This window comes from Vanacampus margaritifer, chromosome 2 (genome assembly GCF_051991255.1).
Source record: "Vanacampus margaritifer isolate UIUO_Vmar chromosome 2, RoL_Vmar_1.0, whole genome shotgun sequence".
NCBI classification, from domain to species: domain Eukaryota; kingdom Metazoa; phylum Chordata; class Actinopteri; order Syngnathiformes; family Syngnathidae; genus Vanacampus; species Vanacampus margaritifer.
Window position 1 is genome coordinate 38,073,940 of NC_135433.1, and position 24,716 is coordinate 38,098,655.

At 41.1% G+C, this 24,716-nt stretch overlaps 1 protein-coding gene across 19 annotated transcripts in view; it reads right to left on the minus strand.

Annotated features, from left to right (window-relative positions):
• The window catches only part of ptprfb (protein tyrosine phosphatase receptor type Fb), a 257,682-nt gene that overhangs the window by 181,669 nt on the left and 51,297 nt on the right, over positions 1-24,716 (minus strand). The window contains exon 1 of one of the 19 annotated variants that reach the window (XM_077555440.1): positions 4,582-4,874. The exons of the other annotated variants lie outside the window; for them this stretch is intronic. The gene's annotated coding sequence lies outside the window, so the exon portion shown is untranslated. Of the gene's footprint in view, positions 1-4,581; positions 4,875-24,716 lie in introns of those variants that run through there. 19 annotated transcript variants of the gene reach the window in all.

Here is a 24,716-nt window from a genome sequence, read left to right on the forward strand (position 1 = left end):
GCAAGTAATCGGCAGTGCGAAAGCTTCATTCAAGGAAGTGTTGCACCTCATAACAGAAAGAAAGGAGACAGAAATACAGACAGGAAATACTGTCACAGGACATGTATAAGAAGCAAACAAACTGCAAAATGGTTGAAATTATGTCCATGACGGCATGTTCACAAGCCATACAAGAAAACACTCAATATATTTGCGCATGTGCATGGAACGAAAACAAGGTCACAATTTCAACATGTTGAAATCGGAATCTTGGAAAATGTGGGTGCATGACAAACCATTTTCCATCAAATATTTGTATTTTTTCTAACATTTGTATGTCTCGTCTGAGCCGTAAGGCAAAGCTCTCGATTTACCAGTCGATCTACGTTCCTACCCTCACCTATGGTCACAAGCTGTGGGTCGTGACCAAAAGAACAAAATCCCGGATACAAGCGGCCAAAATGAGTTTCCTCCGCAGGGTGTCCCGGTGTATCTCCCTTAGAGATAGGGTGAGAAGAAGCTCGGTCATCCTGGAGGGACTCAGAGTCGAGCCGCTGCTCCTCCGCGTTGAGAGGAACCAGTTGAAGTGGCTCAGGCATCTGGTCCGGATGCCTCCTGGACATCTCCCTGTAGAGGTGTTCCGGGCATGTCCCACCGGCGGGAGGCCCCCGGGCATGACCTAGGACACGCTGGAGAGACTATGTCTCTCGGCTGGTCTTGGAGCGCCTTGGGATCCCGCCGGTGATGCTGGGTGAAGTGGCTGGGGAGAGGGAAGTCTGTGTTTCCTTCCTAAAGCTGCTGCCTCCGCGACCCGACCTCGGAAAAGATGGATGGATGTTGCAGGGTACTGAGGCTGGATGGTGACATCATGCTTTTCAGGACATTTTGTGTTAGCATAGAAGAAAATTGGGATGGAAACTGGAGGGGAAAACAAAAACAAAAAAACCCAAGAGGCTGGCTTGGCCAAACTCAAGCTTAGACTCCAACAAAAAACAAAGTTTATTTTCCATTTTTTTCAAATATTCTGTGTCCTTCATATAATGTTCTTTTCTCCAATATTTGAATATTTTTGGTTAATTTCTAAAAGTTGTGACATTTGAAATTGTAAATTATTCGATTTTAGTGTCATGCAGGGTCTTCCTTCAGAGTCAAAAATATGCATATATACTGTATGTACACAGTACACCACTGCTTCTCTTTAAATAAATCTTCCATTTAGCCTCTTGTCCAATGGCATTTTTGTTCTTTTCAGCAAATCTGTCTAAATGTCAACATATAGAACAGACCTCTTTTGGACAGTACTCCTGTACTGTATGAGCTCCTTGCTATTCCTTGGAGTGATCTAGTGGTAAAGCAGCATTTAGCCCCCACCCCCCCCCCCCCCCTTCATACATCTCGTCCCAGCCGCCGTCACAACGAATGAGGCTGCGCGCTAGGAGCAAAATGTCACAACCGTGCCCGGAAAGTGACTATCAACACAAGTAACACATTCGCCCAGTTGGTGGTGGCTGATTGAAGTTGGGTATTATGCGTGACTATCTGGCGCGTTCAGCCCTCTCTCACTGCATCAACACGTTATTTAGCACAGCGCAGGGGGACTAGCAATTAGGCGTCGTCATCACAAAGCAGATACTTTTGACCTTGTTGCCGGCGGGCAGTTTAATTGCTGGCGCAAAAAACAAACAACTTTGACTACTTTGAGGCGATCACAAACATGGCTGGTCTACATCAAAGCCTTGGACTCATTTTAGCGCTGTAAATTAGGGGTGGGAATTTCAGAGGATCTCACAGTGAAGGGATTCCTTTTTATTCATTTATTTTTTAATCAAATTAATTACATCTGCAGTAATTAATCGCATTTTAATACAATAAAAAAATAAGATTTGTATTTATTTATTCCAATCCATTTTGGTAAGGTGCTTTTAACCTTTGCCAACAAATAAAAATGCAGATTTTGTCAACTGGGGAGTGCGTGTGCCAAAAAAGTTACGTTAGAAAGGTATTTTAATTACGTATTGTTTTCTAATATGTTCAATTTTGTAACATATTTGTTTATTATATTCTAATATCGTCTGCTATTTCTAATGTTATTTTTGTATTGGTTTAACTGTTTTGCATTTTTCATCTGTGATTTTGATATTTTTTTGTTGAAAAAGTGTGGTTTGTTGTGAATAGTTTTGTTGTAATACTTTTGCATTAATATTTATGGATTTCTGACAAATTATTTTGTGTGTATAGTCAAGTATATTAGTATATTATAACACTTAATTACTTTTTTTTCCCCTTAATCCACAAATTTAATATGTTCGAATGTTTTGGCCATAACGTTTGGTTTTTCTACTATTTTTCCCGCAAAACATAGCCAAGTATATATTCATCAATAGTTGTTTTTTTCAAATAATATTTTTTAACATTAATATTTTGTCTAACATTTGTTTATTTCTATATGTGTTCCTCATATCTGTGTATTATTCCTTACTTAAAATTGTTTTATTTTTGCAATATTTGTGCATTTGTATTTTTTTAAGTAACAAAAAAAAAACAAGATATTGATAATATATCATAACATTTTAATGATATTCATATTGTGATACCAGCTATTTATCATAATATTGGGTGCCTGTGTCAGTACTGTATCATAACAGACATCGATATATTGATATTTTGTTTGGCCTTTCCAGACATCAATCTGTGATTCTAAAGCAACCGTCTCTGGTGTCCCAACTGGGACGAGAGCGCTTAGGTAAATCCATCATGCATTAATAGACCAGTCAGCATCTACCCAAATCACCCGTGATGAGAAATAAAGTTGAATAGAAAAATCCATGAGCTCCCATCCATAATTACTTTTGAGGAATCCTACGGGCAAGAAAAGTGGCAGATTCCCGATGAGACAGTGTGTGATTCATTCCAAAGGAAGGCCTTCAAGTCAGAAAAGGGATATTTGTTTGCACAAGATCTTATAAAGATAAGGAGCCACTTCCTCGGATCCCGTCTTGGATGCATCTGGTGGTGCCCCCGCAACATTACTAATGACTGACCGAGGAATAGTTGTAAAAAGCGGTGTGAAGTGTCACTGACCGGCTCGGAGGAGGTGAAAGGGGGAGGATGACCCGAAGGTCAGCCCTGGGTGGACAGGAATTGGCTTTGTTTAAATAAATGACCGTGGCTTTTTGTCTTCTTTGTTTAAGCAGCTCAACAGACATTCTAACGGCCATCTTGTGGTGGTTGTTTTTTTTTTGTGTGTGCCTCAAGGTCATCGTTTACCATGTGTCACACAAGACACGTTCTATGTCATTTTATCCTGCATTTCACAAATACAACAATTATTTTTTGAGCACTTCTCAAAAGCAAAGTGGCCATAAAATTCTGAGAATACTGACAAATAACTTACTTGCTACAGGGCTAACATTGTCTCATATTTACAACTGGTTGTTACTTAGATTAAGTGAAGGTTACACTTTGAGGATCTGATAACAGGTTCCCAAAAGTAAGATCTGTGGCTCATGAGCAATCCCATCAACTTCAAAACAGGAAAAGGTTAACTCTGCTCAACGTAATTGCCTTCTTAACATTTGGTTATTAGAACCCATTAATTAAAATAAAACAATGAGGTGCAAGGTTTTGAGACACCAACATCTCCTAAAAACAAATTGTTTGGCTTTCAAGAAATCCTGTTTGCAGATCATTTAAAAAATAAAAAAAATATTTAAAAAAAGGCCAAATTTTTCTAAAAGTTTACATGTGGCTATTAGAGCCCGTTTCTTAAAATATAACAAGAATAGGGTGCTGAAAGCTTTGCAGGCCCAAACGGCTCCTGCAAGCAAAATTTGTGTCATCCGAGCACCCCCATCTCTGCAAATAGAAAAGGCCATACCTTTACAAAAGACTATACCGTGTTTACATTTAGTTATTACAGCCAGTTCCTTAAAATGTAATAATAAGAGACGTACAGCTTTGCGTAAAGGTTATACTCTCCTGAGGCCTCAACAGCTCTCAAAAGCTAAATTTGTGGCTTTCGAGTGTTGCCCCCCTGCAATTATCCGGGATTTCAAAGTCTCTTCATCTCCCACTCGGACTGGAATTCTTGTCGTTGAAATTCTAGCCTCCAGATTGCCCGGGGAGATAAAGGCAACTGGAAAAGCAGGTTGTTTGGCCCCAGCATAGGCCCTAGCACGGAAGAAACGGCAGGGTGCCTCACCTTAGCAGCGGTAGCTAGGGGACATTCTATGGCCCCCGTCTATTCAAAGTCCTCTTGAATAAGTTTAGGGAGGGCTCGCGGCAGACGGGGCAATTTGCCAGAGAGCCAGCCAATAGAGCTAAACCAAGACGAGGTTAAACTATTGTTTTGGCTTAACAAGCAAGAGTGAGCAAGGACAAAAGGGAAGCCCGCAAAAAGACTGAACGAAGAAAATACCTGAGCGCTCGAGTGTGACACATCAACTTAGTTTGTAACTTTTATTCTGTAGATTAAAAGAAGCAACTTTTCTGATCACCCAACTGAGCCCCGCAGCAGTAGTTCCCCAAAAAATGCACCTGCACCATATTTCCTTCCAGTAAGAATTCACTTATGCAGAAATTCACTGTTAAAGTTCCACTTACCCATTCATGTCAATTCCAAATAAATCTCGTTTTTATTCCTTTTTACTTTCAGGCACTTATTCCAGAGGGAAGTGTGTTCTAAATCCCGGGAAAGGCAATCCAATGGTAGTCGAAAAAGGATTATCCCTCGAAATATTCGTCAAGGTGCTCTTCTATTATTCCACAAAACGAGAAGAAAAAATTAGTGGTCTTCTTCCCCGTGTTACAATTCCAGCCGGGGAGCAGTGTCGCGTAGAGAAACGGATCCTTTAGAGAGCAGAGCTTGTTCACACACTGAGAGGGTGCTCAGCAATGGCACGGGAGAAGCCAAACCCACTGTGTGATGTCACCGGTGTCAGATTTCAGTGTTCAGCAAGAGGAGGAGGGCTGGGGGTTTACCTTGTTGCGCCATGGCCAATGGGAGGCAAATCTGCAGGGCACCTGCATTTAAAATTAAACGCCAAGGTGTGCTGTGGCGTGATATGTTTTTTTTTTATAAATATTTGTAATTTGAAGAAAATTGCCGGTCTGTCAATCTGTTGGCTCACTTCCATGGAAGGAGAGCTGATGAAATCTAGCAAATACACAGGCTTGACATGATAAAGCAGACCATAAAAATACCTTTGGCGCGTGGCGTCGTTACGGTAGAAAGTCAACAAAATTGCGACATTGACACATTCCAAGCGGAACGTGCCAATCTGATACATGTTGCAATAAAAACAACCTATCAAATCTTGCAAGACTTCAGAGTATCTACAGTGAAGATTTGAATTTCTGCCAGAAAGGGGTGCTTAGGAACCTTTTGACTTCACTGGCATGCTCAACCAACAAGGCAATGTCAAAAGAGTTTAGTTTTAGTCAAATGTTTCCCAACCTTGTCTTTTTAGTATACATGGTTCAAATTTGGAAGCAAATGATCTACGGCTATGTTTATACTGCAGGTTAATTCTGATTATTTATTTATTTTTGTATACATGACACATATCTAATTTTTTTCCCATGCAATGTAAACAGTAAAAGTATGATTTGTTTCCCCAAATCCATCTTGAGATTGTTTTGCATGTGGATGTACTGTAAAACAGATATATATCTGATGTGAGTATGGATTCAAAGTTTGCGCTCATACAACCTATACGTCATCAAAAGCCAAACACCAGGAGTGAGACGTGCTTGGGAGAGAACACTAACTATCGTATTCGCATCTGCCAAGGCGTTAATCCCTGTTGGAACATAAATTAGACATGTTTTGTGTTAGTGATCATTTTGCCATGCAGATGGGTTCATTTTTGACCCGCACGCATCAATGACATTATGTCATCTTTAGTAGACGTTTTCCATGAATTTACCTCAAGCAGCAGCTATCTCATTTCTCCTCGCACCTTTTTTAATCTCCTCATGTCCTAGATGGATTTTCTGGTGGGAGGTGCTAGCTTGTCAACAAAAATGACTCAAAATATATGTGGGGCCAATTTTACTTCCATAAGCAGTCCGCCTCACGACATTGTGTTTTGTGGGCATGCTCGACATTCAGTCACTGAAGTGAGTTTAAATAAGCAACTTGAAATTTGGCATGAGTAGACCCATAAAAAATGTATTTGAAACAGCTGCCATTTTTTTTAGATCATTTTGATGAAAAGTTCCGATTTGTGCAATGTAGAAAATTCTCAACAAGCCAGTTTTACTTAGGAACATGAAATTTGAAAGGCATGTCTATCATGAGTAGCCTCACAAAAAAGTCTGAAGAACATCAATCCCTGAAAAGACAGGAAGTACACTATTTTGGTTCAAAGTGGTCTTATTTAAATTGCACATTTACACCGACTTTTGGGCAAATTCAGTCCCTGAAGCATATCTATCATGAGAGTAGACATAAAAAAAAGTGTCAAGCACCCAGGCCTGGAACGACACGGGAGGTCGGCCATTTTGGCTGAACTTAATGTCTATTTAGTTATTACCAGTGGTCCTTCAAAAACAAACTCCAACATATTTTGTCAGATTGCTTCAAAATTTGAAGCTTATACTAGACAGAGGGTGATTGGGAATCGTTTCAGCTTTCATCATTGTTGTGTGGGAGCATGGCGGAGAAAGTTAATGACTCACAAAACTCTTAAGAACTCAATTGAAGGACAGAGCTTGTCCAAACATCATGTGTGTGATGATGATTCCACTTGAAGAGATTAATACATGCCCCCTACTGGCAGAATTGTATGATGCAATAACTTTGCTCTTGACAATCATATTTGCATTAACAGTGGTTGAAAGGGAAAAAATATGCAAAATAGTACAAATTCAGCACGGTTTCAAGTGCACGCACAAACACACACACGGTCCCCTAACGCACACTCGTACCAACTCCCTGTGGTCAAACTCTGCTAGCCACGGAGCTAATCAGCCACAACAGATGTTCAAAAATGTTCAGTGGGATTTATGACGGAGCTCAAAGGAACAGCCAAGTCAGCCCCCGGGTGCTCTTTTTTTCCTCCCTCCTCTGTCCTACAAGGACGAGGGATGGCACCGAGAGGAGGATGTCAGCACAACTATTCTCCCCTCCCAAAATTCCCTTGCTCTGTGAGATTCGCCATCCGAGACGACAGAGTCTTAATAGATCACACGGCCTCGGGACCTTGAGGGAAGTTTGCTCATTTATCCCAGTAATACTGTGTGGACTGTAACTTGGCTCATCCGGCAACGCTTCAACCATGTTCCCCCGTCCATGTAATGATTTTTTTTTAATCAGTGACATTGCTGACACTGCAAGTCACGACGAAGACAAATGCTTGCGGATGATGCCATTCATAATATCATGCATTATTGGGGATTTAATAATGCATTCAAAACTGTTTTAATCACCATATTTAAGTTCTATCAACAGCCCAGTGGTTGAACCCCACCAGAACAACAAATCTACTGAAACTTTAGTTAAGTTAGTTTTATTATTTAGGTTGAGAATTGGCAGGAGAGTGGACGAGTGGTAAGCAGAAAGCCCTCGAAGTTTTGGAGTCTGGGGTTTGAATCTGGGCTGCTGGGTAGTCTTCTTAGATAAATGAAAGAAACTAAGTTGTTTTTAGCTATGAATATGATTGTAAAAGTTAGTTTTTCTGTATGTGCCCTGCGATTTTCTGGCAGCCAGTCCAGGGTGTACCCCGCCTCTCGCCCAAATTCACATGGGAAAGGCTCCTGCTTGCTGCTTACCTTCAATACTTGTGAGGATAAAAATTGGATGGACGGATCTTGTGAAATTAATTACGTCTTCATGTCATGTCTGATGATTGAGAACCTATTTTAACAAATATCTCCCTTTTGTTTTTATTTTATCTTAACAGCCGTTACAGGTTCGCTTGGCCAATTGTTTGTCTCTCCTCAGTCCTAGTAACAGTGCAGCACTACCGACAAAATACAGCATTTTTAAAGAAGTCAACTAAAAGATTCAAACTGCTTATGATGGGTTTCCGCTAAGCGGTAATGTCGAATGTCTCCTAGGCTTAAACTCCACAGCGGAAAATGGCGAACTGCAATGTGTTCTACATTTCTCTGCGTCGCTAACAATGAGCGACAGCTTAATTTCACTCGAGGCTGCAGATGTGCGTATGCAGCAAGAGCAGCAATTGTTTTATCGGAAACTTTTTTACTCTGGCTTTGAACAAAACAGGATATGGGTCATCTGATTAAACTGTAATTCCAGCGCCTGTTCTGCGTGACAATATAATCCAGCTCATTTAAAATCCTAAAATCGTACATCAAAACTATCTGCTAAAAATGGAGGGGGGGAAAAAGACAACCGGTGCAGAATTTTGGAACCCTGCCATTGCATTACAAAGACGCGACTGTGCAGCAGGAACTTCTGGAGAACAATTATCACCCACGCACCCCTGAGAGAAGAAGAAAAGGAACACGTTTGCTGTAGATGTAAAAAGCGTAGGTGTGTCGACTCTACTCAAATGTCATGTTCACTCAAAATCAAATTGACAAAAAAATTGACAAACCGCCATAAACGATAAAAGGAAAGATTATCGACTGGTGTTCAAAATGGCGGCAATCCTTGCGTATTATAACAATCTCTCAAACATTCCCGCAATATTGGGTAATGGGGTAGAAATCGTAATGTGCTATCGTGTTATGATGGAATGAGAAGCCCTTTTCAATTGCACAAATGGACAATGGCTGAAACTCAACAATACTGCACACTGTTTGTTTGTTTTTGTACAAATTGGATATGTTGGATACAAAGTATATTTTATGTCATCAGAGGGAACATACATTCTACACTGTTGGTTAAGATACATACATACAGTACATACATACAGTATGTATGTATGGGTGGTTTCAAATGGAGTTCCGTTCTTACGGCGGCAACGCAATCCGAATTTGGAGTTGGAAAGTGCCATTGTCTTATAACCTCACGTTAATGCAGTAGCAAAGAACAAGATACTAATTAGGGTGGTAACTATTCGTGCCTTCTTGTGCCGCATGACAACATATGCGCAAAGTAATTCATTGCAGTCCATGTCATTCGTAACCTTGAAACGTGTCGGTACATTCGTAAAATGAGAACCCCTTGCAATAATGGTGTAACGGGACATGAATTCATACTCTGTTAATCATTTGGTATGGTACAGAGAAGTGCAAGGTTCTCACACAGAACATAGTAGAAAGTAAGGGACAGGAAGCCCACAATGTAGCTCAGTCGAAAGGCAGAGAGGCTAGTGACACAAATTGGGTAGTACTGTATGTAAACCTTGTCAACTCGTTTGAAAAATGATTTTAAACTAGAGCGGTGTAATTTCCAACAGAATTTAATCAGTCTGTCCCAGGGACTTCATATGGAGCCAAAGCAATAATTAATGCCATTGCTGTCATAATAGGATAATAATTCAATTTGTTCAAACTGTCACTGTTGCACTTGTCTTTCGTGTCCTAATAAAAAGACAAACTATTGGTGCTGCACTTTCTTAAATGAGTGTTTCATGTTGGACAGTGGTGACAGGAACATTTTTTTTTATAAGGAAAAAAAAAGAAGACATTTTTCTTTTCAAATTACGAGCAAATTAAGTGGAACGTGAAGCAACTCATGGACTCATTGTTAATGACAACTAGCCACCAGTCCCCACAAATAAATTTTTTTTTTGTCACATTTGTTTTTGTTAAATTGTGTTATAGTGACTCCTTTGCACTATTTTTTTAAGCCTGTATTTTCTTTATTTTTCTATGGATTTGCATTGTCATTAGTGACACTTGGGGTCACTACAGAACAAGAGCTCATACACTTGCCCTTTGGCTATCAATGGGTCTGGGAGTGCCCAATGCCCATGCAGACCCTTTTGACCCTAGCTTGATGATTTTGCCGTACTGGCACCCATTGTGTTAAGTTTGAAGGTCTTTTTTGCACATGCTGCCGAAAGCCTCTGTGGTTTTAATGTCAACGGGATTTAACCAGGTTTTGACAAGTTCCTTAGTCAGGCACTTCTGCTGAAACTTGCATTTCCCCATTTTCCCGAAATGTACCGGTTTAATTCTTCTTTGTGTTTTCAACATAGCATGAACCTGTTCACAGGCTGTAACATTCCAAACATCCGGTGTTCTGACAAAGAGCCATTATTAAGTTTTCGCATCATTTAGATAAAGTGTGAATAACTAAATTGTATTCAATATTTTAATGCCTCTGGACATAGTATTTAAAAAAGATGCCATTTAAAGGTGCATTATGCCTTTTAAAAAGGTAATATTATAGCTTTTCTACATCATGCATGCCCCACCAATGCCCAGATGAGTACGAAGAGCCCTGACTGTTTTACTCTGACTGCATCTATCAGCTTTTATCTTCCCTTTATAGTAGAGTATGCGGACCCGCACAATCTACAGTTTCTTTGGGGAGGAGAGGGTATTTTTTTCTACCTCGTTTGAAGTCATGTCTTCGTTTTTCAACTGTGGCTGTCGCTTTAAGATCGTACTCGCGCACGCACCATGAACAAGCCTGACACAGATGCTGCAGTTACGTTTTTGGCCAGAGGTGGCAGTCGCGAGTAAAAAATAAGCGATGAATCAACAATGTTGGAACATGCTAGCACAGCTAGCGTAGGTAGCGCATTTGGGGAAACTTTGGGGAAACTTCGGGGAAATTTTAAACTTGGTTTAAAAATAACCTGAGAGTCTTCACCTCGAATTCACAATTGATAAATGCACATAGCAACCAATAAAATACGAAAGTACAGAAGGCGCAAGCATGTCTGTGATCCTACCTTAGAGCATGCATTTCCAAGTAATCCGGTCCGGGAGTATCGGCAAATGTTTGTAATCCAATCGATTCCACTAACCAAACGTTTCAACGTGTACCGCTGCAAAGAATGTTGAGCAAAATTTTCCGCATATGTCTTGCTTACACAAGTAACGTTAGAGGAAGCTGAGGGTGACATTCGTCAATAACAAAAGAACATTTGGTGTAAACTCAATAGAAGCAAAGCTGACTTCACTGGATAATTGCAACAACATGAGGGACGGGCTCGCGATCCCGTGACGTCAGTGAATACTATGTATATTTCTACAGCCTTGCCGTTACAAGAGCAGTACTGCAGTTAACCATGGGGGAAAAAACAATTACTTTGAAAAGTGTACTTTCCCTTAATTTAACGGTTTAGAAATTGGACACACAAATTCATGGTCTTTGGACAAGCAATGATTGTGATCACTGGTGACTTTACTGACAAGAAAAACAACATACAAGGACCGCCACAATCATTGCTAAATGCAAAATGAAAACTGTTGCCTCGGGTGAAGCCCTTTCAGTACTACTCCCCCACCCCCCCACGTTTGAATAGCCTTGCCTAGACCACCACCGACACCACCACCATCCCCCTCTACAAAGAATGAATTTATAACATTGTGACAAGCACCCATCCCCCACTCATTCCACAACACTGAAAAAGGGGTGACAACCTTTTCAATCTGAAGGGAGCCCGGCGGCCTCACTAGTGCGATTCAAGCCGGTGGGGAAACGATGCTTGAAAGCTCACCAAGGCTGATGAACACCTGGATCGAGCCAGACAGCTCTGCTCGGCAGTGGAGGGCTACAGTCATCGTCTGATGTGAAGAGAGTATGCTGGAGGCAGCAAGACGGGGGTGAATCTTTATCAATATCACTGTCTGTGCAAGCCTAACAAGTCCAGTCTGCCAAAACACTTTCTCACGGTTCAGGGAATAAATCTTCTTAGAGAGTCAGGCTGGGGTCGGACAATGGCGAGCGGCTGACAGAAGGAAAAAGCTTTATATCATTCATTTTATTCTACTGCAAAAAAACAAAACAACAATCACGCTTCATTCATCACCACTGTGTTAGGCCAATAACCTAAAAGTTCTTGACGTGTACATGACTCGAATGAGCTATTTTTGTTTCTTCCGCCGCAATTGTAGATGCGTGCCAGGCAGAAAAACGCTGACTTGTGTCATAAACGGCAAGTTGTGAAAGTTAGTGTGCTGCTGCTGTTGCTGATGGCCTAACATGAGTGCTATGTCATCACGGCCAAAGACACAGCTGGGCAACACCTGTTATCCCCCCCCCCCCCCTCTCCTCGGCCCGCCAGAACTGCTATTTACTGACGCTTGGCTACTGCTCTTGTCAACTTGTTAGCTCATTTCCCTCAAGGCTGCCACAGAAGAAGCATGTAGCTCCTAGAGATAAGGGTCAGGTCATGATTGACAATGAGATAAGCTATTGGGAGAGATGTATTGATTAAGATCGATTCCCACTTAATAATTCCCAGTGGTTAAACTTGGGACAATACTACCACCAGTCATTTGCATTTTAAACCATCAACCCTGAATGAAGGACCAACTCAGTACCCGGAAAATCAATACTAATGCTGCATTTGACTTCAAACCAGGAAGTGGGTACGGGAACACCCCCATGAACTTGGAAATCCCACTTGAGAATTCTGGAAAAAAAAGTACCCCGACTTCAATGTGACGTCACTCTACAATGGCGACCCTATGGAAAAACACAATTTACTTGAGTAGAAAACTAGATAGTTTTCTTTATTCATAAATATTTGACATAACTTCACGTAACACAACGTACGGGACAGTATGCCTGCCACCAACTACCTGCATGAAATTATACGGTGAACTACTGAACAGTATGGAACGCTTATGAAATAAAATAAAAATAATAAATGAAGCAAAATTACGAGATGGCAAGTTTTCTGGAGGTCAAAATGTGTTCTGAGGACCAAAACAAAAAACAATTTAGCACTATTAGCCATTTTGTTTACTTTCGTCTCGAACACTTTCAAGTCGGAAATGCGAAAAGCCAACTCGGATAAGTCCAACTTCCGACCATCCTCGAATGCAGCATAATACTAACTGTTGATTGAGAAGCACAATTTGCATTTCACAAATTCACCTATTCCCTGAAAAACTCAGTCTAAGAATTCCCTAAAATATCGCAAGATCACAAGGTTTATTATTTTTTAATCAAGTCTTTTATTAGCCACTTATATTCAACTATAGCGTAAGATGTGCTTCAAATCACAATGTGTGTTGTGCCGCAGGGAATACAGACTACCTGCAAATACTAGCACTAAAGCACAGTACAAGTATTAATAGAAGAAATCAAAGAAGCAAGACTAGCTGTTGGCTTGTCTGGTAACTGCATGCGGTTGCAAACTCTTCTTGGCATTTTTATTATGGTGACTGATTTGTTTTATGCTTTTGTATTTGTTTCCGGCAACAGTGTGAGCTTCCTAATTGGCTATTGTTCTGTTTCACCAGACAATCATGGAGTCCATCACTCGGCTCTACTCGCTTGATCACACACAAAGATTTGCCACTAAAAAATACTGAACAGGCATAACATTTAAAATTGTTGACCCAACCATTTTCCAGATCAAATTAGGTCCAGTCAGTATCCTGCTCAATTCCGGTTTTATTGGAACTAGCAGGGAACTGGCTATTTGCCCTCACTTTTATAGTTCTGGGGCTGAACAAGCCAGCTCCCAGCACCATCCCTATTTGTCATGATATCAAAAGCCATATTTGACATTGACATTGGCGAGTAGTGGCTCATCTGCATGAAAGGGGACTGCCCCCTAATAATAGGCCACTTTCAGCGAGGGGAAAAAGTGTTCTTAAAGTCGACTTTTTTGGTGTGTTTTGACAAAACCCATTGAAAGATGTTATTAAATCTCCTGGGAAAGGTTTTAAATATTGTCTGGTCGGGTGGAGAATAAAATGCCTTGGTGAGGGTATACAGTCTGACTGAGTATTCTTTGCTAACCTAACAAACCCATGAAAGAAATATAGATGAAATAGATTTTTTTTTTTTTTTATCCACGATCCAGGAGATCAAAGATGCACTTGAACCTTGAATTTGTCTGCTCCAGCACCATTCAGGAAAGTTCACATTGCGACAGGATGTGTGTGAAAAGACAAGGAATTGGTAAAAAGTGCCAGGGTAGTAACCGGGCTTCACGGCGGCTGAGCCTCTACAAATATGCATATTATGTGTCATTGTTCCCCCTCCACAGAGGTGGGCGTGCCTCCTTTGCTTATATTGACTCAAGGGTTACAGGTTAAAGAGTGTAGGGGAAAGGAAACAAGATGAGAAGAAGACGAGGTTGGGGAGGACGGGACGGAGTGGCGCACATCTTTACCCACTCCTCATTGAAAATCAAAAGCAACGAGCACGCTAAATTACATTCTGCCGCTGACAGCCGACAGGGCGAGCGCCCTCCGAGGGAAACAACGTTGAGCATGCTGCCGAATGCACAAGACAAATCATTTTTATCAGGCACCCCAGCGGGTATTGACAAACTGGGGATGCATTTAGATAGCCCAATTAAAACGAGGAAATGAAGCACCGCCAAGGCACCGAGACCCCCTCCCTGCCCTCTGGTCCCCCCTCTCTCTGCTCCCCCCATGGAGACTGAATGGCTCTCATCCGACGCATCATGTTGCGTGTTCAAGGCGGGCCGTTCTTTTTGAGGTAAACTAAGTATTACAGATGACAAAAGTGGCGTAACATCATTTCACACCACGCACCTCTTGTTTGCACAGCTGTATTGCAGAGATAATGGCTGCTCCCGCTTTAAGTGTACTCCCAATGGGCGGCGAAGCATACATCCAGCATTCGAGACAAAGGCTGCGGGGCAACACTATACAACTTCAAAGGCTAAGTTAACGATCGATGATATGGATGTTGGTTCCCATTTATCCAAACGCATCTTAGCGAGTGACCTTAAATGGCATACACCTCCTTCTAGTTTTCACACTGATTTGATGTACAGAAGATCAGCACCGATACACAACAGTTACTAAGAGAGGCGGGAACAGTACTTAACTTTGTTTTAAGGTCACGGTTCGGTTCCCATTGGGCACAAAAAGTTAACAAAATGTTGAACATTAAACTGCTTTGCCTTTTGCAGGCTTTCTGCAGCATTCCGCTCCTGAACTTCTATGCAAATTTGAATGCTGCCAACAAAGATCCCCACCCTACTGAAACACAAAACATTTTGTGGCGGCTGAGGGTCAGGACGTAGAGATGGTCGTTCAGTAACCAGAAGGTCGGCTGTTCAATCCCCGCTGTCCCCAAGTCATGTGTCCTTGGGCAAGGCACTTCACACACATTAACTCCAGTGCTACTGACACCGACGTATGGAAGGTGCAAATGTTCAGTGGCGGTTGGAGGGGCCGTAGGCGCACACTGGCAGCCACACTTCCGTCAGCCTGCGCCAGCGCAGCTGTGGCTACTTAAGTAGCTTACCGCCACCACAGTGTGAATGTGTGAGTGCATGAATAATGCATCCATTCCATTGTAAAGCGTCTTTGAGTGTCTAGAAAAGCGCTATATAAATCCGATGCATTATTTTTAAGTCGTAATTGCAATAAAAATGTTCATGGAAAAACATTAGTAGGACATACATACATACTGTATAACATATATCACATAAAAACAAAAAAAACAACGTGTGTCGGTTACTGATCAAGTCTTCTTCTGTTGCGTAACAACATTTACCATATACTATTTATAATTGCTTGCCTTTCATAACCACAAAACATTCTATGCTTTTAAACCTACAAATGAAATCTAAAATGAAACAATATCAGCAGTAAATTCTCCAATAAATGAAAGCTTCAGGAAAAAAATCAATTCGACTATAAAATTAATTTAAAAAAATATTGTAATACATGTACATAACATGTCAAATTTTATTAGAAAAGTACAACATCAATAGTTTGTCTTCTGTATAGGAAAATACAAAATATTAATATTAATTATTAATTATATAATAATATAATATAATATATATATAATAAATATATTATAATAATTAATATACAAAATATTCAGTGAAGTATGTCAAAGTGTCCACGTTGAACAACAAACCAAAACAGATCAAATACAAAAGTAAATACTATATAAAACGGAATAAGTCATTGTGTTTTAGCCTGAACTTTACTCGAACAGCCCCAGGTTCAAAAGGTGAATTTCAGTTTTGATGCCAGTGTCGTGTTGGGAAAAATACAGACGCTCCCCTACTTACGAACATTCGAGTTACGAACAACGGTACATACGAACATGTCTGCGCGCATGTCAAAAAATGTTCGGAAAGAGATGCTGTAAGTTTGATTTTGTATTGCGCACCTTTTTCCGAGTACTGTAGCGCTTCTTTCCGCCGCTAATACCGACGCTTGGCGCTGTGAGAGCTCACCCAGCATTGGAGGCTCAGCAACGTGTCGAGGAGGGGGAAGAAGAAGAAACGCCTGTCGCTCATAGATAAAGCCATCGCACTCTTCGAGCAGCAAGACCCAAATATTGAACGTTGCACAAAGGTTGCAAATCAATTGAATGATGCCATACAGTGCTACCGCATCATTTATGATGAAAAAAGAAGAAAACTGTGCAATCGTCGTTAGATCGCTTCTTTCGGCCAGTTTCTAGTAAATCCTCCAAGGACGATACTCATCAACCCTCATCTTCTTCTCCTCGACCCTCAACTTCTTCCTACATTGAAGTTACGGAGGAGGAAGTAACTTTTGAAGCCCATTCCAGCGACGACGAAGAACCTCTCATGATATAAAATCCTCCTCTTCCTCCTCCATCAAATCCTTAAGCATCGAGTATATCTTCCAAAAGTAAGTTAAACTTCATTTTATTTATCTTATTACGTACATGTACATACTGTGTGTGTCTCTCGCTCTCTCTCTCTAACATACGTAGTACAGTACTGTCCGTATTCTCTTTAAACATAAATTATAATACAAAATATAGCACTGAAGCAACTTACGAACAAATTCACCTTACGAACGATCGCTCGGAACGTAACTCGTTCGTAAGTTGGGGAGCGTCTGTACTAGCATAATGACTCAACTTCCGTACTACTAGTTGAGACTGGCACTGAGAATCAGCACCTTCAAATCTGAGACCATGGTCAACAGTTGGAAAAGGGTGGCGCGCCCTCTTTGGGTCGGGGGATGAGATTCTACCCCCAAGATGAGGAGTTCAAGTATCGTGATTCGTGGGGTCAGGAAATCGGTAGGATGATCGGTTCTGCACCGACAGTTATGTGGACTATGTATCAGTTTGTCACAGTGAAGAAGGAGCTGAGCTGAAAAGCAAGTCAAGTTAAATCAAGTTTAGTTATAGCAAATATTTCACGGGACGATGCAGGGCGCGTTGGAGAGACTATGTCTCCCAAATGGCTTGGGAACGCCACAAAATGACCGTGGAAGAGGTGGAGAAATTGGCTAGGGAGAGACAAGTAGGCAGAAAAGTTTGATTGTGTATTCTACATTACCTCTAATGCAAGAAGCCTACACACTGGGTTGACAAATTAAAACTTTGACAGCATTGTGCAAACAAAAGTAGTAGCAATGCATTCTGATTGAATGCAAACAGGGGCCACTGGCTTGTGTCACATCTTGGCTTTGCTCAGGAAGAGAAACGAGGGAAGCTTTTAGCGGTAGGTTCGAGCCCCAGGGAGCGCAGCCGCCTCAGTCAAATGTCGACGCTCTCAGTCTTTGACAAGCCTGCCTTCCGGATGCTTCCCCCTCGATATATTTCTGCCTCGCGCAGACGATAAGATGCCGGCACTCAAGAAGACAAGTTGCCTGACTGGCTACAGTGGAAAGTGTCAACTGCTGCTTTAACACTCTCCAACATCACACCTTCTCCCTGTCACTTACGTATTCCACTTCAACTGAAGCAAAGAACCCACCATGCTGCGGCTCGCATCCCCCCAAAACTCTTTCTGGGCTTGTTTTCAATATAGGCTGTGTTCTGATGATGCCTTGTGTTTTTTTCAATCATGTTTCATTAGCACACTGGAAAAGTTACAGGCATTCATTAACTTCAGCATTGGAGACCCGTTAGCAAGTCTTCACAACACATCTCGGGCTTGAAATTTTTCCCTGGAGTGTTGAACTTTCACATTCACTTCAAAACACATTTCCCACAGGAAATAATGTAAACTCTTTACAGTCTATAATAAAAACCTTTATTACCGGCACAGGCAATGCTTTAAGTCACATCTTAACATTCTTAATGGTCATAGTATAGTCAATAGAATTTAAACAAATCTACAATGACACTAAGTAAAAGAAGAAAAAAAGTACAGTACCAAGTTCCCACACAGAACATAATCAGTATAGGAAGTGTAATCACCAGTGTACCCCATCAACAAATCCAGCATAGCTCAGCCAGGAGACGTCACAGTTGGCGATATGGTTTTGACAAAACGTCAAACTTGTTAACTCAGTGACAAAAACAACCTCTCTGACATACATACATATATATATGCTGTATATATATGTACATCAGGTACACGGAAAATTTTCTATTTCACTTTATTACTGAAAATTAGCATTTAAGCATTTATGTGTGTGTGTGTGTGCGTGCGCGTGTGTATAGTTCTGTAATTCCAGTGTATCAGCTTTCTGTTCAACTAAACAAAGCCAGATGGCACAATAAATAAGTGACTTTGTGAGTAAATTAAGATGAGATATTTTTGTTTGGTGGTGTGCTTTGTGATTTTTTTTTTTGTTGTTTCTTGTAAATATGTGCTTTGGCTCAATGAAGGTTGGGAAAGGCAGTCTTAATGTACACAATGTGAATCCGACCACGACTTAAAAACCCAAAACAGATCACTATATTAATGGAAAAAATCAAGCAAGCGCAATCTTGCTTGGGCATGTGAAGTTGCCAAGCAATATTAAGCCTTTTCCATCTTTTTCAGCATGAACTATTGAACTCCTAAATAAAATAAAAACAAGTAAAAACACATTCTTAATACCCAGCTAATCCTCACACGGTGGTGGACATTCACGTGAGAGATGAAAAGCATGCCTAGTGAAGGAAGTAATCCATCACTCATGCCATTTCGCTTCAACATGGGGTGCTTTTCTTGGACGGTGGCTTGACAAACTGCAAGATAATAGCCCAGTGTTAGCCAAAGAAAATGGTAGCAATGGAGGAAAAAAGGAACAAGTCCTGGAATAAACACACATTTTTGCCCACCAAAGGTTACTGGTACTCAGGAGCAAGGCTGTTTCTAAATGTGGGAGGTGATAATGACATATATGTCCATAATGTTTTCTAAATCTACTAGCAGAGCCTCACAAGAACTCCTGATCACTCGTCTCCATTAAGGAGGTGCAGTGAGGAGGAAAGAGGGGGTTGGCAGGGTAGGGGGTCTTGACAAATGGACTGCAAGTGAGGCCCAAAATAATTACGAGTATGAAAAATTCAACACAAAGCTTCTTTTTATAGCATCGCTGCCTGATACATTCATGGAGTGAAGACGAGTGGCTTCACGAGCTTGCTAATGGGCGAAGAAAAGACTCTTCCAGCCTCCCCATTAGATGTAATGTTTGAGTTGCGCGTTGTAATACTTACCTCTGGAGTTTCTGACACATTAAATCCACACTGAAAGTGTCTGGTCTTTAGAAAAGAGAGATCCACCAGGGGGGTGAATGAACAAGGTAGTACAGATCTCGGCTTAAGAGAGCCTAGAGGAACATTCAAAGCCCACTGTGGCTCATCACTACTGAATCTAACAATGTATCTTGGAGTAGAGAGCTCTTTGAGGTGTGAATAAAAGGCAGAGGGGGAAAAACACCATTCATATGAAACTGCAGAGTGGGAAAGAAATGACCACTAAGCTCAAGCTTTGTATACAGCATTATAGTTTGGCTTGGTAAACTGACATTGAGCAGTAACAGGCTCATGATCAGAAACAGTAAATCTTTGTTGCAAAGCAAAACTGCAATGCCTACAGAACCATCTAAGTTCAGATTCTTACCTAATTTTGTAAACCAGTTCCTTGGAAAGTCTTTCACATATTTTTACATTATGTGAAAATGACATTTTTAACAACAATTTGCGTTCCACCAGACTTTTGCCTTTTGCCTACAATCGCTTATCTCTTTGGGACGGCGGTGACCGGCAAGAGCGGGATTGTCATCGTAGGAGCATGTATGCATGGCCCCCAACAAAATGTTTACTACATATGAAGGTGAAAGGCTCACTTTGCTGGTGTTAAACAGCTCTTTTAGACATCCGCACCAGTTGAACACAACGAATAAAGAATACATCCTTCATATGTGGACGCTCGTAGTGTCTGGTGTCGTTTCTGCAAGTTCCATAACAGCTGTGTTTGCTTGGCATGTTTTTTTCCCGGCGATAAACGAGAACAAAACAAGCACTTTTAGCATAGGTCGTCAAGTTTTCATTTTTTATCTTCTTCCGGTTCAAACTGTTGAAGTCACGTGACCTTGCAGTCTAAAAATAGCATTAGTGCGGTACCACATTCCAGCTCATTCTTAAAGCACCAGCCCCTCCCAGCCCAAGAAAATGACTGGGTCATCACTTCGTGACGTATACCAATGAGGATCCACCCCTGTTCCGCCTCTTCAGACAAAACACACGCCCATGCAGCCTAAACACACGTCCACTTTCTCCAAGCTGCCTGCAGGACACCCAACAAGCTTATCCGGAGAAGAGGCAATTTGACTCAGGCCACTTGGGACAAGACGCAGACTTCCCTACCTGGTGCTCCGCTCTTTCGATTATTTATTTATTTTCTAAGTCAGGCGGGACACCCGACAAGCATATCTAGGACATGGGGAGGGGGGAAATATTTGTTTTTAAATGAATATACAGTAAGTGGAAAAGGCCTAAACCTTAAAACTTGTGAAATTCCACAATCAAACCTGATGGAGAGGTAGAGCTGTAGGTAAATAAATGATGATATAATATTAGCATAAAGCACTAAAACTGGCTTTGTTGTCAAGCACAATATGTCAAGACATATTTTAAATAAACTTACTTATTACACACATTACCATGTGCATGGATGAATATTGAATAGTACATCAATGCTGTAAAAAGATTGCCACCTGACTCTCCTTCCAAGTATTATAGCTACCCGTGTATGTGCTTCGCGGGTTCTGGGATTTCCCATTGTCTGGAGGGGCCATGAAGCCAACATGATGAGACTTTTCGTAAGCAACGCATCGCTAGCGAGTTGTGATTTTGGCGTGATTACAGCAGACAGTAGCTGTTCCAAATTGGCATTAAAATGTTGTTGCTAGCTTGCTTCTTGGCCTGATGTTTTCTTAAAAGCCACAATATGCTCTTCCACAATTACCGTTTTGTAGGGCGGTGCAGGTAGCAGAACGACGTCATAGAAGGGGAGCGGCGGCCACATGGTGAGAGGTGGGGTTTTAGTGACCCAAGCAACTTATTTCCACGTTAGAAAATAGCCACCTAAATAACTCATATTTCATAAGAAAGTACATCGACATTGTGCCAAAGCCACTGCTCTCTTTACTGCACTGCATAGGATTCGGTCGCACCATTTTTGGGGAGGTACAACATGGCCATATGTGCTGATGTACAATCATCTCGAATTGCATACCGTAGGTTCATACGACGTAAAGATTGACAGTGACTCAAGATATATTTGCAAGATATTTTACTGTAACAAGTAGTGTTGTTCCGATACCGGTATTGGCAGAGGCCCCGATACTGCATAAAAACAGTGGTATGGGCATTGGCAAGTACTAACAAGTAACATGTCGATACCATTATTTCCGACGCTAATATAGGACTTTGAATGCAGCATCTTGTGTTTTACTTGTGCACAACATTCACTGATGTGTGACATGTTCACTGCGTGCCAAGCTAGGATATCCTATTGGCCCTTGAATGCTCTGAACCAATGGTAGGGCACCTTTTTCATGTTGAAAAAAACAACAACCCAGGTATCGGTATCGGCATCGACCGAAACTGCAAAACTGGGTATCAGAATCAGTATCGGGGGCCAAAAGACGGTATCGGTAACAAGAACTGTCTGCAACAAGCAGCGGCTGGCAAAACAAGTAAATTATTTTATATAACTTTAAAAGAAAACGTTGAGGGGAAAAATGCTTTTTTTTTAATGTAAACATTATTTTGTTCAACACAGAGGGTCCAGCAATTATAATAAGGCCTTCCAACCATCTTCCCCTTGGGAAAACCACACAATTGACATTAACGCTCAGATGACTGGTGAAAATAAAACTGCTATACTATTACTCTAAATATTTATACCTGTTGAGTGTTTGCCAGCTGTTGAAAGGAGACTAATGTAAAATTACTTCAGTTATTGGTGGCAAATGTTATAAGAATTATATATAAGAAAGGAAGGTTTAATCTTTATTTTTTATTCATTTACATATCAATCGTTAGAATGGGGAATGGAAACCTAATTATTAGATTGGGTATTGTAAGCATAAGTGACTAGATCGCAGTGTTTCCCACAGATTTGAAATCTACCTGGGTGGGTGGACTGGGTGGGTATGGATGGTTGAGGGTTGGACAGGAGGTGGGTCTCAGTCCTGTTACTACGTCTCCTCTAGCCTCACGATACACAAGTGAGTGGCGGCGAACTAACGTTACATGCGGTGTATCCTGTCGCTACACGTTTTCTGTTTTGTTTTTTTCTTTTTAAATCTATTTTTAATACATTTTCTTGAAAACCTCTTAGGTGGTCGCCAATTTACTTGGGTGGCCCGCCCAAGTATTAACATGGTGTGGAAAACACTGAGATGTACCATTGATTGTAATTAGGTAAAATAGCAAAGTGATTTCACCCCATCATTCCTCTCATTCCTCAGCTTTTATAGATTGATAGAAAGCCCACATTGTTTATATATTTGCGATTTTTAATGCATTGATTGATTGTGAGTATGAAATGTCCGAATGCATTTGAATGCATTGCACGTCTCGCAAAAGACGTCAATGTTTACATTGAATTAGCGGCTAACTGCTAACACCGGAGACTGGTGTCAGCCATATCATGAAATGACGACCTAATCAAATAGCGGTTTCTTGGTGCCCTTAATTAGCGATGGAATATGATTTCGGGATGCCGTTGTGTTGTGTTGCCATCGCTGAATGAATAGAACGGAATTGCTGCAATGTAAAACAGTGATGTAGAACTGCTGGAAGACAGCGAACAACTAACTGTCATTGCCTGTTGTTTCAGCAGGTTTAGAGGTTTGGCAGCCGAAAATGTTTAATTTCTCTACTTGAATTTTTTGCACTTCTGCTAACTGTTGCTTATGTACAAGCCTTGTAACTTATATTCAATTGACTGGTTGTGCCTGTGGTAATGTGCATTGTCACCTAAAGTGCATTCAGCAAATAAATTAATCATGCCTGAAGAGTGAAATGCTTGAATGCTACATCAGCGTAGCAACTGAGCGAACGCATTGTGTCAGATTCTAGCTTGTGCTTCCTGAGTGTACATTAGTAAAACTGTGATTTTTGGAGTAACCTTCACACACCTTAATGGCGCAAATAGAGGCCTCCCTTTCATCAGCAGTTGATAATATGAACGGGAAGAATGAAAACCCAAACCAACTGCTAATTCTGAGTTTTTGTCCCAGATCCCCCCCCCCCCACGATTTAGACCTACATTCCAAAGATTTACAACCCACTGGGGAATTGGCAAACAAGGCTGAACGAGCTATGAGAACAACATTAAATAAAAACTTTGTCTCATTTGTCTGACAGTGTTGATTTATGATATTAAAAAAGGGTTACAACTAGGCCACGTTTATCGCTGGAGGTCTTAGTAAAACTGTGCTCTTATTGTGCTGTAAATGGTGTACTGTGTACACAGTGACAATGAAAAAGGACTATGTGAAAAAACATTATTTAAAGTACGTTTTCCGTGCCAGGATGCAGTCTATTGATTAATTCCACCAGTCCAGCAGCACATATGCAGATACATATTGAAATTGTGACGCCACATGGCCGATTTAAGCTGTGAAAATATGTCTGCCACTAAAATACTCGCCCCGTGCCCCTTTGAGTGACTATGTAAATTAGTCTACATGTCACACACTCCCAGCTTAATTGGCAATTTAAATTAAGTAAAAAAAAAAAAAGGGGAGCTAAATAATGCAAGCGTAGGAATGAGAAAGACTCTCTGGGGGCACAACATGACAAAAAAACTCAGCGCAAGTTGGCCCAAACTGTGGTTATTAAAAGTGACTAAGTTGTCATATTAATCTAATCCTTAAGTAAACTCATTTCCAGCCTCTCCGTCAGCCACTTGCCAGCACACAACATTACCAACTATTATCATAATTTTATCAGCCTTTGTACTATATGGACATTTTGGACAATCGCAAAACCATCCATAGGCTCCATTGGGATAAAAATAATAAAATTGTAAAAAATTGAAGATTAACTCTTTGACTGCCAAAAACGTTAAATAAGGTTTAGTAAAATCCTACGGAGGAGCGCCAAAAACGTTAAAAGACATTCACCAAGTTTTTTTTTTGTTTTTTTTGGAAACGGGTGGAGGAAAGCCTTGGCCAGCTGTGCTGAAAGTATCAAGCAGATCTAGTTAGTATAATGCCTATTTTTGGCCCCTAGATGGCAGCGATGACTCTCTTTGGACAAGATTGGGTAGGCGTCAGTAGAAGACGTGAGGCGGAGCTAGAGTGTTGAGGGGACAATGGCTGAGGAAGCCATAATGGCGACCGGTTGCAAGCAGCTCACGCTTGAGCATTTTTTTCAAAGACGAAAAGCATCGACCACTGCTAAAGAGCACATTGATGACGACGATGATGATGATGGTGACTCCGAGGTTGACGCCGAAGTTGGAAGCGTTGAC